Below are 7,948 nucleotides of genomic sequence, written 5' to 3'. Positions count from 1 at the left end.
ATGTAGCTGGGCATGGTGGCTCATGCCTGTAATCCCAGCACTTTGGGAGGCCAAGGCGGGTGGATCACTTGAGGTCAGGAGTTTGAGACCAGCCTGATCAACATGGTGAAACCCTGTCTTTATTAAAAATACAAAATTAGCTGGGCATGGTGGCACATGCCTGTAATCCCAGCCACTTGGGAGGCTGAGGCAGGAGAATTGCTTGAACCGGGAAGGCAGAGGTTGCAGTGAGCTGAGATCACGCCACTGCACTCCAGCCTGGGCAATGAGGGAGAAACTCCGTCTCAAAAAAAAAAAAAAAGTCAAGTAGGATTAGCCATGCTTCCATATGAGCATTGGTCTAGGAAGAAAACCAAGTAGTTATAAAATGATTGATGGTGTTGCCCTTTTAAGAAGCATAAGATTTTGGCCTGTGCAGTGGCTTACACATATAATCCCAGCACTTTGGGAGGCCAAGGCAGGCACATCATTTGAGCCTAGGAGTTTGACATCAGCCTGGCCAACATGGTGAAACCCTGTCTCTACTAAAAATACAAAACTTAGCTGGGTGTGGTGGCACACACCTGTAATCCCAGTTACTCTGGAGGCTGAGTCACAAGAATTGCCTGAACCTGGGAGGCAGAGGTTTCAGTGGGCCCAGATCACATACTACACTCCAGCTTGGGCGACAGAGCGAGACCCTGTCTCAAAAAAAAGAAGAAGCATAAGATTTGGGTTCCCAGTCTTTGCTCCTTCCCACCCATTTCCTTCAGCGGCTGACCTAACTCTTGGAAAGTCTCAGAATCACATGGGGGCCTCTGAGGTCAGAGTCCTGAGTAGCTTTTTCTTAGTCTGGGACTTTTTCTGTTTGATTTTGAACTTGTCTGTGCTGTGATGGAGTGAGTGTGTGTCACGGTGAATTCTCCCATTAGTGTGCCTGGCTAGAATTGTTTTCACGTGTGTCAGTAGGGTGTTGGCGGGGCTTGGGGATCTGCTTAGTCAGTTTGGCTGCAGTGGTTTGGTCAGAGTGGACGGTAAAACCCCTGGTGTTTCGTTTCTGTTATGAAGGGCTTTTGCTTGGCTGTTTTTGTTTTGTTTTTGAGGGTATAAATGATTTTTAAACTATTTTGATTGGTTTCTGGGCTAATATTATGTTTGTTTATGTCTTTCCATTGGGTAGAAGAATGAATTTTTTTTTTTTTAATTAGTTTGGGTGCCTGTGCCTGAGAAGGACAAGGAGTCCTCTTTTCCCCTCCCTTCTCACAGATGCAAGAGTGAAATAGAGTGAAGGCAAGGGCACTGCTGCTCTGCTCTTTTTTCCCCCCATGGAAGGGTTTGACAAACAATTAACAACCCTCCCAACTCAGCTGCTGTTTCCCAAAATAGCAGCTCTTCTGCTGCCTTGGTAGATGGAGGCCTTCAGGGGAGGAAGACACAAAGGTGCCCTCTTTATGAAGCCTGAATGTCTGTGAGCTCTTGAAGGCAGAGGGCGAAGCCCAGGGGATTAAATTAGCAGGCAGCCCAGCCTCCACCTGGAAGGGAAATAGATAATAGCCTTTAAAGACAGGAAACAGCTTGAGCTCCAAAATAATAATTTCCAAAAGCAACACATGATGGATCCTGAGAGAGTTTTCTTCTCCCCACTTCATAATTTTGAAGCGAAATTGTCCTTGAAGATGTCGCTCGGCAAGTGAGTCAGGTCTTGGGTATTCCTGCAATTCTGCTCCACCTTGCCCCCATATTTGGAAGGACTGTTGCAGCCAGTCCTTCTGTAAGCCTGATTCTCAGTTACAGAAATTGCTCAGCACCAGGTCTTGAAGAGATCTGATTAGAACCGAGGCTGCTGCTGCGGCCGCCTCTCCTTCATTCTCTGCTTTGTCCTTCCTCCCTGTTTCCTTCTCTCCTTTTTCTGCTCTCCTTCGCTGCCACTTTTACTTCTTCCTCTTCATTGTCTGTGAAAGACTCCCTCTCACACTCCCCCATGTCAACTGGTACTGCCAGCCCAGGCTCTGCGGGTCCTGAAATGTCTCCTGTCATGACTGGGGATGTGGATGGGAAGGGAAAGCACACGATGAGCTGAACGAGGGGAACAGACCCGCAGCATGCCTTTGAGAAGGCCCAGAGCCTGAGGTGAAAGAGGACCATGGAGAAATGGAAGGACCAAACCGTGCCCCCAAAGTATCAACAGATTATACATATCAAATTGGAATCTGGATTTTGCTGTTTCTAAATTTCCTTGCAATATACCTAAAGGGAATTAAAGCAGCCATCAAAAAAAAAAAAAAAAAAGAAACCTGTTTTATGAATGAATCCACAATCAGTCTCAGCTGCTTGAAACTACAACCTTGATTCCTTAGCATTGTGTGCATACTTCTACTCTAGCAATGACATTCTGGTTCCTACATGAAGCATACAACTGTGTCTTGATCATACAACTGTGTCCCTCTGGACTGGGACTTCCCTGGGGGCAGAGGGCAGGTCTTGCCCTGTGTGTATCCTCAGTGCCCAGCATAGTACTTGGTCCAAAGGAAGCATTGAAGTTGGAAGGGCTCTTTAAAGTGTTGGGGTGAGTGGATGGATGAATGGATGGAGGAATAGATAGTGGAGGAAGACATTTGGAATACTCATAAATCATCTCCTTTTCACCCAATAGCCAGAAAAGGAAGTATAAAGTTGGCAAGCTTTCTTCTAATAGGTAGGCAAAATGGAGAAATCCTGTTAACTTTGATGTTCCAACAAGACTTGCTCCTTATATTTCCTCTTCAGCACCTAGCCCAATAGATGTGGCACACACAGGGTGACGCTCAGCTCATGTTTGTTGAATTAATGATTTAGAGAAGAAAACCAGCTATTGTCCCTTCAGAAGGAGGTTTCCAGGAAAGGGAATGGAGGAGCTCTGTATAGTAATGCAAATGCAAAACGTTTTACGACATTGTCTTTCCCAGTCTTGACTCTGAAACATCTTAAAGAAGAAAAAAAACCTCATGAAGAGAAGAGATATTTTTGGAGACCTTGGAAGGGCTCTTAAAATAAGGAGAGAGAAATGGAAATATATATGTGGTGTGATATTTCTAAAAGATCCTCCTTTAAAATTGTCTGTGGCTGACTCAACTGTTAGATGTTTGGATCCAGAGATGCTTACCTTCTTTTTTGCTTTGGCAAGGACTCTGCATGATACATGGATATTAATTGGAGAGGAAGGTCAGCACCGGAACAGTTGGCAAAATAGAAGCCCAGTGAGCATGGCTTCTGCTCTAACCCAGACTAGGGTCAGGGAAAGGCTGTGCGAATCCATGAAGGAATGGGATGATGCTAAGGAAATACATGATTGTGCAGGTATATAACCAACATTTAGTATAATGACACAATAACTCAATCTGGGATGTGTCACTCGGCTAGTTTTAAGATTATTCATTTACCCAACCTGCCCCCTACACAAGTCAAGCCCAGGAAAAAAAAAAAAATTTATGTGTGTATATATATATATATATATATATATGAGCTGAGATTTACATAGGCCAGGAGCTGTACCAAGTTCTGAACGCAGAAATTTGCCTGGGAGGTATTAGAAAGGACAGTTAATTGGTTGGCTCCTGAATGTGTTAATCCTGAGCAAAGCTGTGTTAGTACCTCATTAGCCCTTTAGTTCTACAGACTATTCTCTGCAATTCTGTATCACTTGATATCCTGAGCATTTCTGGAGGTTTTTGTTTCCTGTTTACAAAATCAGGTTGCATTGTAAACTAAGAGTCTTGGTTCAAAAGCCCTTGTTCAGGAGCATTTTAGATTAAGAAAAGATAAGGTTGTAAATATATGTTTGAAATACTGAGCTTGGTTCTTTCTTTTCTGTTCAGAAAACCTGTGGCTGGTCTGGGTATTGTCATGGTTCCTCATCTCTCCTGGCAGCACATAATGAGAGGTGAGCTGCATTCCAACCCTGCCAACTGTGCCGGAAATGGCATCCAGGGATGCTGAAAGATGCCATGTCCTCATTTCCACACACCCATGCCCTCTCTCTCAAAGGAGAAGGGGGTGCTCACAGTTCTCTTTTCTTTTCTTTTCCTTTTTTTTGAGACAGTGTCTCTGTTGCCCAGGTTGGAGGGCAGTGGCACGATCATAGCTCACTGCAGCCTCGATCTCCCTGGTTCAAGTGATCCTCCTGCCTCAGCCTTCTGGGTAGCTGAGACACAGGCACATGCTACCGTGCCTGGTTAATTAAAAAAAAAAAAAATTGTGGAGGCAGGAATCTGTGTTCTCTATGCTGGTCTTGAACTCCTGGGCTCAAGTGATCCTCCTGCTTCGGCCTCCCAAAGTGCTGGAATTACAGGTGTGAGCAACTGGGCTGGTCTGCTCACTGTTAAGATACTGCCTTTACTCCAAAGCGATCTGCCAGTTCTTCAGTTGGAGCTCATTACCTAATGGATTTTTCCATGTACCTTATTGTATTAGTCCATTCTCACACTGCTATAAAGAACTACCTGAGACTCGGTAATAAAGAAAAGAGGTTTAATTGACTCAGTTCCACAGCCTGTACAGGAAGCGTGGCTGGGGAGTCCTCAGGAAACTTACAATCATTGTGGAAGGTGAAGGGGAAGCAGGCATGTCTTACATGGCTGGAGAAGGAGAAAGAAAGCAGAGGGAGGAGCTGCACACTTTTAAACAACCAGATCTTTTTTCTTTTGAGACAGTCTGGCTCTATCGCCCAGGCTGGAGTGCAGTGATGCCATTTCAGCTCACTGCAACCTCTGCCTCCTGGGTTCAAGCGATTCTCATGCCTCAGCCTCCTGAGTAGCTGGGACTAAAGGCATGTGCCACCATGGCTGGCTAATATTTATATTTTCAGTAGAGATGGGGTTTCACCATGTTGGCCAGGCTGGTCTTGAACTCCTGACCTCAAGCAATCCGCCTGCCTCAACTTCCCAAAGTGCTAGGATGACAGGTATTAGCCACTGCACTTGTCCTAAACAACCAGATCTTGTGAGTGTGAGAAATCACCATCATGAGACTAGTAAGGGGGAAATCCTGTACCATGATCCAGTCACTTCCCACCAGGCCCCTCCTCCAACATTGGGGATCACAATTCCACATAAGGTTTGGACAGGTACACAAATCCAAGCCATATCAGTTGTTTTTCACATATGCAATCTTTTCTGCCATTTTCTGCCTACATGTCGTTCTTGCTCATTAGATTAAAACTGGCTCAAGGTAGGAATCTTCTCTTTTTTTTTTTTGAGATGGAGTCTCACTCTGTCACCCAGGCTGGAATGCAATGGCGTGATTCCGGCTCACTGCAACTTCCGCCTCCTGAATTCAAGGGATTCTCCTGCCTCAGCCTCCCAAGTAGCTGGGGTTACAGGCGCCCACCACTACGTCTGGCTAATTTTTGTGTTTTTAGTAGAAATGGGGTTTCACCATGTTACTCAGGCTGGTCTCAAACTCCTGACCTCAGGTGATCCACGTGCCTTGCCCTCCCAAAGAGCTGGGAGTACAGGTGTGAGCCATGGCGCCCGGCCAGGAATTTTTTTTCAACCTGTATCTCTCCAGTAGAATCCAGCCTACTGTCTTGTATCTAATAGGCACCCCATAAATATTTGTGGCTTTGAATGTTTGCCAGATGGCAAAGGATAGTGGAAAGAGCATTGAATGAACAATGAGATTGGCATGTGGAATTCTACCTCTTGTTAGGCATGGGACCCTGTGCAAACCATAGCACTATACAGTCATTGGCTTCCTAATCTGATCAAAGAAGAGGTTCATCTAAGGTTCTTTCCACTGCTAACATGCTAGAAAAAGGGGAATGAAAAAGACTGAGTAGCCCAACTTTATTTGCCAAATTACTGGCAGTAGAAGAATATTTAAAGGAAAATGGAGACCAGGCACAGTGGCTCATGCTTATAATCCCAGTGCTTTGGGAGGCCAAGGTGTTTGAGGTTACAGTGAGCTATGATCTTACCATTGCACTCCAGCCTGGGTGACACCATAAGACCCTGTCTCTAATAAAATTAAAATAAAAAGTAAAGGAAAAAGAAATTAAGATGTTTCCTGTATGTGTCCATTGCCTATTAAAATCCCTGCAGTTCAAGTTCTAAACCAACACAATATAAGAGAACAGAAAGAATCATCATAATATTCGAGATGGTTAACTTTAAAAAAAAATATTAATTTTCAACTTCAGCCACCCAATAAAGATTCACTGATTGTCTATCATGTGCCAAGCACTATACCAGGCCCTAGGAATACTAAGACAAGTAAGGCCCCATCCACTGGTGCCTTCATGAAGCTCACCTCCTTGTAGGGGAAATGGACAGGTGAGAATATAATAGAAATACATTGTAATCAGTCCTACAGTATGACTATGTACAAGGACAAGGGTAGGATCAAAGAAGGCAAAGGTAACTCTTCTGTGATGCAGGGCATGGGGACAAGGGGACAGCTGGGGGCCAAGGCTTATGGTATCTAAGAAGGCAGCTTGAGCTATTTTTTCTTCTATTAGTTGCAGAAGAGGGTAATGTACAGAAAGATGAGAGTGTGTAGAGACAGCTCCAGTCACCGTCCGATCCTTAATGAAGTAGCAGCTGCCCCAAAAACATTCGCAGGGCACCACATTTGTCTATGTTGCTCACTGTGGCACCTCTGGCACCTATTATAGTAGCTGGCACATAGCAGGGGTCAAACAATATTTGTATGAATAAAAATAGTACATTAAGGCCAGGCATGGTGGCTCACGCCTGTAATCCCAGCACTTTGGGAGGGCTAGGAGAGTGGATCACCGGAGATCAGACATTCGAGACCAGCCTGGCCAACATGGTGAAACCCCGTCTCCACTAAAAATACACAAATTAGCCAGGCGTGGTGGTGCATGTCTCTAATCCAAGCTACTCGGGAGGCTGAGGCTGGAAAATCGCTTGAACCTGAGGCAGAGGTTGCGGTGAGCCGAGATCATGCCACTGCACTCCAGCTTGGGTGACAAAATGAGACTATGTCTCAAAAAAAAATTGATTGCACAGCAGTGTGAATGTACTTTACTGAACTGTACACTTAAAAATGGTTAAGACCTTAACAGTGAGTTTTATATTATATGTATTTTACCACAATGTAAAAGAACTTGCTTAAGATCACACAGCTAAGTAGGCTGGGTGCGGTGGCTCACACCTATAATCCTAGCACTTTGGGAGGCCGAGGCAGGCAGGTAACGTGAGGTTAGGAGTTCGAGACCAGCCTGGCCAACGTGGTAAAACCCTGTCTCTACTAAAAATACAAAAAAAAAAAAAAAAATTCGCCAGGAGTGGTTGCGTACGCCTGTAGTCCCAGCTACTTGGGAGGCTGAGGCAGGAGAATTGCTCCAACCCAGGAGGTGGAGATTGCAGTGAGCCGAGATTGCGCCATTGCATTCCAGCCTGGGTGATAGAGCAAGACTCCGTCTGAAAAAAAAAAGGACTCCGTCTGAAAAACAAACAAAAAAATCACACAGCTAGTAAATGGATGGGGAATTCCTGTCTGGCTGGCTGTGAAATCTCTGCTCCTTTCTTTCTTTTAGTATTGTTTTTCTTTGTTTTGTTTTGTTTTGTTTTTTTGACCTTAGATAATGAAATTTTATTTCAAGGATACATGGAAATGTGAAGAGATACAGTGTGTCAATTATATTATGAAGGATATCCCTGGCTGCAGGTAATAAATAATAGTAACTTAAGCAGTAACAAAGACATTTATTAGGCTGGGCACAGTGGCTCATGCCTGTAATCCCAGCACTTTGGGAGGCCAAGGCAGGCGGATCACAAGGTCAAGAGATCGAGACCATCCTGGCCAACATAGTGAAACCCTGTCTCTACTAAAAACACAAAAATTAGCCAGGCATGGTGGCGCATGCCTGTAGTTTCAGCTGCTTGGGAGGCTGAGGCAGGAGAATCGCTTGAACCCGGGAGGTGTAGGTTGCAGTGAGCCGAGATCACACCACTGCATTCCAGTCTGG

The sequence above is a fragment of the Mandrillus leucophaeus genome, unplaced genomic scaffold (assembly GCF_000951045.1).
Source record: "Mandrillus leucophaeus isolate KB7577 unplaced genomic scaffold, Mleu.le_1.0 Scaffold691, whole genome shotgun sequence".
Taxonomy (NCBI): domain Eukaryota; kingdom Metazoa; phylum Chordata; class Mammalia; order Primates; family Cercopithecidae; genus Mandrillus; species Mandrillus leucophaeus.
This window is presented reverse-complemented; position numbering follows the sequence as displayed.